This window comes from Toxorhynchites rutilus, chromosome 3, assembly GCF_029784135.1.
Source record: "Toxorhynchites rutilus septentrionalis strain SRP chromosome 3, ASM2978413v1, whole genome shotgun sequence".
Lineage (NCBI taxonomy): Eukaryota > Metazoa > Arthropoda > Insecta > Diptera > Culicidae > Toxorhynchites > Toxorhynchites rutilus.
In genome coordinates, this window is record NC_073746.1 from 247,740,377 (window position 1) to 247,749,268 (window position 8,892).

Below are 8,892 nucleotides of genomic sequence, written 5' to 3' on the forward strand. Positions count from 1 at the left end.
TATCGAGCTAAATAATCATACAGTTTGCACTCTCTGAGACTTAAAAATCAGGATCTGCTATATTAGCTGAATATGAATCATTCGCTTTGCGTTGTCCCAATGAGGTACATATAGAGGTGGAGCAGTAGGCGAAATATATCTGTATTGGCAAACAAAATATCGTGTCGTAATTATTTGCATTCAATATGAAAATTATATGGAAGATACAAAACAATGTTGAAAATACTCACGGTTGCATGATAATTTGAGCCAAAATTCTCATGAAATTATTCAACTGTTGGTTTTTTAACAGATGACAATTGTATCGTGGCACATTTCGATAATTTATGTGGTAAAAAGGTCCAGAGAGCTGTCGTATGCTTAGTTCTCGAAAGCAGTAACATTTTCGGTGAAATTTTGAATAATTGGCGATTATTCTCTCACATCATACACACCGACACTGAGAGCCTTCGAAACATCCACTTCATAACGTTAAAATAATGAAAATTCACTTGTTTCTATGAACGTGGGGGAGTGAAAATGGCACATGGAAATATCACTTTTAACCGTCTTTTCCGACGTGATTTCACAAATGTTCACTGCACGCTATCACATTAGCCTTATATTCAGCGGAAACACTAAAAAAATCAACGTTTTTAATTGATAAATTACTTCCTGAAAATAGCATTTTTACATGGGGTGCGGTGGACAATCAAAGATAAACACAACGACTGACGTCACTATTTGAGAAATAATTATGGCAGCGCATGCTATGTCGCTCGAAACTCTACTATCTTCATTACCTTTTTTCCAGTACATTGGCGTTGTCCGTACGATCCTGCTGTTTCATGATGCATGAAGAGGTCGATATGCATATGTTAGAGGCAAAGAAGAAAACAAACTTTCTGCACCGAAAGCGCATATGATGGTTCTGCTTGCGTGCCGGTGTATCATGAAGTACGAACCGATACAGAATTATCTCGATCTCTTTTGTGTCGTGATTTGCAGTACGTAACAACAAAAGGACGCCGCTGGAGGAAATGATTTGTGTATGATCATATTTGAACGAACGAAAGCAATTTTTTCAGTGAATGGATCATTTCGCAAACACTGATTGCTTCCTATGTTTTTTCTGTTTCAGTAACTGGACACACAAGCACTGAGAGAGAGCGCAAAATTATTTCTCTCGCGAACGATAAACTTCTACGCTTCGTATATTATAAACCTGTCCATATTCCCCCCACTACATATCCATTATACCCGCATTGAAAAAAATGCTCTACTCTAGTCTGTTTTAATTTTAGTAATAAAACATTGAAAAACATTTTATATGAAACATTTGGCCGAATAGTCCAAAAAATAGTATATTGATTGCAAGAAACTGCATTTAAGTTTTGTAAAGCAAGTTTCCAACGATATAATTGAAGTTCTTCGAAACATTCCAAGTAGTCCCGATCGCCATTTTATTCGGAAAATGTGGTGTAACATGTTACCGTATTACTCTCACTTTCCCTATATCGCCATTTTCTTCGGATAATATAGGGGAAGTGGAAGTAATATGGCAACATGTCCGTTATACCACATTTTCCGAAGAAAATGGCACTCGGGACTACTTTTCATTTTTACCGGAATTTCCAAATGACATATCGGTGAACTATCTCTTACAACAAGAAATATGCCATGCATTGAAGAAATAAGACGGAACGAAATGGAATAACATCTGTATTCATACAGCCGATATAGCGATTTTCAGATTTTCGTGAAAAGTGGTAGTTTTGTTCTTTATCGCAAAACATTAGATCCGTATTTTTTAGTTTCTTCAGTAGGGTGACCATTTTTATTTTAGGGTTGTCCAAAAAATCAACTTTTTCCTCTTTTTTCCAAAAAATGACTATCTTTAAATCATATACATATGTTATGTGAAAAATCCTTAGCTTTCAGGAAAAAATATTCAAAAAATATAGCGCCTTTGGTCCCGAGACTATGCAAACAATTAAAAACGAATACAATCAATAATAGGAAGAGCAGAATTCGAATTATCTGCAGGTATAGTATTTTTTCAAAAAAGAACAGGTGATTGGATTAATTTAATATGTCGATCATCTGAATCGGTCTAGTAGTTCAAATGTTATGAATTTTAAAATAAAGTCATTTAATTTTTTGAAAAAAAAGGAAAAAGTTGATTTTTCGGACAACCCTAAAATGGAAATGGTCATCCTACTGAAAAAATAAAAAACACGGGTATAATGTTTTGCGACAAAGAACAAAACTACCACTTTTCACGAAAATCTGAGAACCACTATATTGGTTTGGCATGGAATGGCTGTATAAAGAACCTGGCTGAGGAACTCACCCTTCCCTTACATAGCATTTTCAAAATGCCATTACAATCTGGAACATTCCCAGAAAAATGGAAACAATCTTTTTTGGCACCTATCTTTAAAACATGGCAACATGGCAACATGGCTTCTTCAAAGGCCGTTCAACTGCAACCATTCTGTCGGCATTTGCAGCTTTTATTTTGAATGCAATGGAAAATGGCAAACACGTAGAAGCTCGTCACACTGACTTCAGTAAAGCATTTGACCGCATCGACGTTCCATTACTACTCTTCAAATTGCAGAAAATTGTAATGGAACAAGGACTCTTAAACTGGCTCAATTCTTCTCTAACAAATCGTGAATGAATTGTTCATTTTCAAAATTCTCCCTCAAATCCAGTAAAAGTCACTTCGAGAGTCCCACAAGACTCTCATCTTGGTCCTCTTCTTTTCATTCTGTACCGTAATGACATCATGACGACATGAAGATTTTCGCGAAAATTGGAAATGAAAACGACATCGAAGCATTCCAGAACGAAATACATGTATTCCATGCTTGGTGTAATAAAAATCTACTAAAACTAAATGTAGAAAAATGCAACTCCATAATATTTAACAGAAAAAATCATGTACTGAATATTGTAATACGTCGTGCAAATCAAAATGAAGAAAGATATAATATAGTTAGAGATCTAGGCGTCGTCATAGAACACATTCATAGAACACTACAACTCTGTAATCAATAAGGTAAATTGTATGTTAAGTTTTGTCAAACGCTTCTCACATACACAACACAACTTCTACACAATACACAACAAAACTTTTATATATCACATATGTAAGGCCCATTCTGGGATACTGTAACATCGTTCGGAATCCGTATATGGTCGTACATGAAGAACGCATTGAGTCAGTCCAGAAACAGTTTCTCTTATTCGCACTCCGTAAGTTGAACTGGACCTTACTTCCACTTCCTTCATATGAAGCACGCTACATGCTCATAACTATTCAAGCACTAAAAGAACGCCGTACATTTGCAATGCTTCGTAAATGACCTAACTTCGCAACGAGTACAATCAGCTAAACTAAATTTCTACGTACCTGGGCGTCAACTATGAACACGCAATTTGTTTCTAATCAAAACATCCAGAACAAATTATGCAAACAACGTTGCTATCAATCGCATAATCCGTATATACAATCAGCACTGCGAAACAATTGACACAGCAATGAATAAAAAAAAAACAGCTAAAAAGTAACATGTAATATTTAACCTAACAAAACATTGTAACATTAACATATAAGTATGTAGTCTTCGAAAATGAATAAATAAATTGAACATCTTAAAAAACACATTGAGTATAATTTCATTCCCTAGAACATTAATCAAACTTGAAAGTTACAAATTTATAATTATAATTTTTTTATACCATATGTTTATTCTTGTTATGCTCATTTGGCAATTCAGCTGTAACAGAGCCAAATTTATTCGTGTACAATTGTTTTAATTATAATTATAATAATAATTATTAATTTTATTATATCAAATATTCCACGTTCGGCGATTTGTAGAAGCAAATTTTAAAACTTTGGATGCTTTAAAATTTTTAACACTATTAATATCCACATGCTCCCTATTTGTGCTCCCGGGGCCGAGTGGTTAGCGTCACACTAAACATGCCGGGGGTTCGGGTTCGATTCCCGTTCTGATCGTGGGAATTTTTCGTCAAAGAAATTTCCACTCAAAATTCGTTCAAGGCGTGTTATTTGGCATAGAAATCTCAACTAATTACTAATAAAAATGACGCAAGTAATACTACGTTGAGACGGCGAAGTTCCTCTAGAAACGTTAGTGCCATTTCAGAAGAATATCTATGCATTTTTGTGTCAAATTGATCAAGTCGACTATACTACATAAAACATTATCTAAATTCAGAAGCACCCTGCATATCGTCCACATAAAACGCACTCGCTACGCATTAACGTTTGAAATTATTCGGATGACTTTATAAACATAAATTGCACAAGATACCCAAGCATTTAGCAATTAGCATCGGTATAAATTCAAGTGATAGTGCTCGTTCTTTTACTTTATTAAATTGTTTTCGTTTTTGATCGCCTAAAATATGACCGGATTCCATTCCATTGACTTCCGAAACTAATCTCCGCCAAAGGATTACAATCGTGTCCATGCGAAAACGCCCCGGAGAAGGGAAACCATGCCAAACTGGCGCCCAATAAATACCACTAATTCGGTGAAACACTGGCGGGTGAAAGGATTGGCGCTTTATCGGTGATTATTGGTTATGACATGCCTCATCCGGGGGACTAGCGTCATCAAGGTGGATGGAAAGGAACTAGCTCTCGAGTCAGATTTTTTAGACCAGTGTTGAATTAAAGCTATACCTATACATAAAAATATGGCGCAGTACCATGTGAAGGCACGGGAGTATCCAATGTTGTTGATTTAAAATCGAAAATAACCTGGAGAATATGTAGTAATAATTTAACACAATAACATTCAATTATGATGGCAACCAGTTCCTATTGACCATTCCGCTCCGTTTGGCAAACCTGATATTAACAAAAAAAATGCTATTAATGAAAACGTCTCAATTTATATTTACTGCATTTACTGCATAAATCGAGCCAAAACTGAGTGTTAACGTACAGTTGCACTACTCTGAAAGCTAAATACAGTATAACCAGGTCGAGTACACCAGTGATCAGAAAATGTGAAAGCCATGACCTAAACAAAAGTGTATGAGTCTATCATTCACCGACAAATTCTGGGAAGGCCTGTAGATTTACTATGGAGCTTGCTTTCGCGGATCATCCGCTCGCGGATAATCGGGGTTCCACTGTACTAAAAAAATCAATTTTCCAGAATGGCGGTTATATGATCCCGTTTCTTCTCTCGTCCACTGACCGTTAAAGTTATCTCCCGAATTGTCACCAAAATTTTGAACATTCGAAACTTGGTATGAAACAAGGTTATTGGCCAAGGAATGTGGTTATGTGGTGGCGTGATATACATTTCCATGCGGGTAATATCACCGCATGCACGATCAAATATAATGCGAATCGGCATGAGGCAGCAGTCGGGAATAAAAGTCAAAGGTTAGTCAGCCCCGAGATGGAAAATGAAAGATGGGAAGATTTTTCATATAAACAAAATCTGTGAAGTCACAGATTTTGTTTATTTTTTGATTCCCGGAAGTTTGAGTTGATATGGAGACGAAACAATTTGCGTTTGCATTCAAATTTTAGAAAATGAAGTGTTCAGTTCCTAATTGTGGGAAAAATTATTCCAGTTGTAGACAAGAGGTAAGCTTTCATAAAGCTCCTCAAAATCCACCCGAAATTCGGAAGCAATGGATACAATTTTGCTAAATACAACAAGGAGAAAAGATTTTTTTCGTGTGTTCGAGTCATTTTCATGCCGAATGCTTCGAAACTGATGTACAGTTGCATAGAAAACTTGTACAAGAAAACTGCCGAGTGAAGTTAAGGAAGAATGGTATGTTTTCATTGGAGTTGAAACTATTTGTAATGGCTGTTAATTTCAGCTGTGCCGTCGATTCATTCAAATAAATCGTTTGATAGTTGTGGAAACATGCAACTACTTTTTGATGCGATAAGTGTTGTAGAAACAATAAAGAATTTCAAAACGAAAGATCTAGTCAAATAGACTCGAAAAATCTTAACGTGCCACAAGGTAAGGTTTCATTACTTGTGTTGATAACAATGTAACATTTAACATTTTCACATATTTTCCAGAATCCTTGCTGAGTGAAAACGATGAAGAGCTTGTAATAGGTACTAGCACATATCAACCTATGAATGAGCATTCATACGCACGCAGTTCTGCAGGAAAAAATTACCTTCTCGAAGCAACATCTTACCAACAAAAAATTCTGGAATTGCAGTTGGAATTGAAACAAAAAGATAAGGAGTTGAATGACAATCAGAATACCATCACTGATCTTCGCCGAGCATGCGAAACCCTCCAAAAATTCAATAGAGAGGAGTTTGTAAAGCGCGTAAAATCTGAACTACGATCAATACTTAGTTCAAATCAAGTAGATATTATTATGGGCCTGAAGAAAAAAGTGTACTGGACAGCTGAAGAAATCGCATCATCATTCACTATTCGGTAATTGATTTTGTTTTTCTTACAAATCAAAAATAATATGTTGCGTTTATTTTAGGTATCACGGACAGGGTGTTTGGAACCTTTTGAAAAAAGAATTGAATATACCTCTACCTTCTATCCAAACTGTCCGTGTATGGTGTTCAAAAATAAATATGCATACAGGAATACTGGTGGATGTTATTGAGTTAATGAAAATAGCTGCGAAGACAATGTCTGAAAGGGGAAGGCTAACCATGCTAGCATTCGACGAAATGTCGGTTGAACAAACTGTAGAATACGACAGCAAGAATGACAAAGTTGTCGGCCCGCATAAAAATATCCAAGTTGTCATGGCCAGAGGATTGATCAACAGTTGGAAACAGCCAATATTTGCGGCATTTGATACGAAAATGACCCGGGAAATTCTAAATAGAATTATGATCGCCCTTCATGACGCTGGATTCATTGTTGTTGGTTGTGTATCGGATTGTGGTGGAAGCAATCAAGGGTTTTGGAAAGAATGTGGTATAGACATCCTGAAAGACCACACGAAAACATGTATTAGGCATCCCATAACAAAAAAAGCCGTTCACATATTTCCCGATGCTCCACACCTGCTAAAATTGATTCGGAACTGGTTGCTAGATGACGGATTTTTTTATGAAGGTACATAAGTCTATGTATTAAATGATTACATAAAACATATCCTAAGCATAGTTCTTCTATAACCCTGCAAATATAGCAGAATAAAATAGAGTTTTTTAAAGAAAACGTTTGCAACAATCAAATTTGATTATTAATTTAAATAAGCTAAAAAAAATCATTCTGTGTAGTTTTTAAAATTTGCTGTTTTTTTTTGTCGTATTCATACTCACATAGTGCAATATTTGAAACCATAAATCGCTCTTTTTTAGGCAAATGCATTACCAAGCGATTTCTGGAACTTCTCATCAACAAAGCTAGCTCATTGAATCCAGATAGATTGATTGACGATTATAACTCAATGTTTAAGCTATCTGTTCGTCATATGATGTGTAGTGGGCCAGAGCGTCAAAACGTACGACTTGCTGCTGAGCTTTTGAGCCATACGACGGTAGTAAATCTTCGACGTCACTTCGGTGAATTTGAAGAAGCAAGGTTACTTGCTGATTTCATCGATACTGTGGATTCGTGGTTCAATACCATGAATTCACATACTTTAAAAGAGAATATTTTATCAAAAAGGTGCTTTGGAGTGGCATTGGACATGCAGCATGCGATGTTACAAAATATGGCCACCTCAATGGCTTCCTTACGAACTTTACAAAGGCATCAATTCCCGGTAGCTCGTAATGAGCAGGTAATTAAACACTATTTCAATATTGACCCTTCAATTCATCTGTACTGTATTTGTAATCTGCTATGAAATATTATTATTTCGATTCTAAATAAAGGTTTTTGTAGGTCTTTCAAAAAGCAATTCTCATGTCCGTCAATTCGACAATGGAATTGTACGACGATATGAAACGCGATTATGGAGTACGATTTATAATGACCTGTAAACTAAACCAAGATTGTCTGGAAAATTTATTTACTCAAATTCCAAAAAACAGAGGACCGAACAATCACCCTTCACCCATCGACACGTTGAACAGATTAAGACTGATAATACTTGAAAGGGGGTTGAAACAACAGTTAGGAGGGAATCAAAACTCACAAGATATACTGGTCCAAGAAGATTTTGTGATCAGCAGTATCTTCAAAAAAGCCAGAATTTTCAACAAGGAAATTGAAAAACCTATCCAAAACTTAGAGTTCTCACACAGAAATCCACGCACAATTGAAGAGGAAGACGGCTTTGAATATGCCATGGGCTTCGTTGCACGGTCTTTAAGAAGAGATTATCCCGAATTAGGTTCATACACGCATTGCCGCGACGCTATGGACAGCGAAATAGATGCGAACGTGAGTTATGTGCAGGACTTGAGTTATGGAGGACTAACTAGGCCGTCCGATACGTGGCTTGAAGATGCTGCAAAAATGGATAGTGTATTTAACGCTATTCACCAAGTTCCAGGCGACTTTAAGTGCAGAGATAATTTGAAGAAAAATACTATGAGTGTATTAAAAAATGAATTTCCGCACATACCGAGAAAATATTACAAAAATTCATTAAAACTAAAGTCAATATACGGATTCGTAACATGAAGAAAAAAATAAGAGAAGAAAAATATCTAAAATCCAAAAATAATAGACATGATAATACTAGCTCTGATAGAAGAAGAAATCAAAGAAAACTTAAACATTTTAGTTCATGACATGTTCTTTTTTTTAAATGTAATGTAATGTATTCAATATCTTTTTTTTTGTCAAATATATAATTAGATTTTATATATTCTCCTTCAATCGATATTCGTTGACACTTCCAATTTTGTACATTTGAGTAAAAAAATAATTAAATGGTTGAAAAAATCAACAC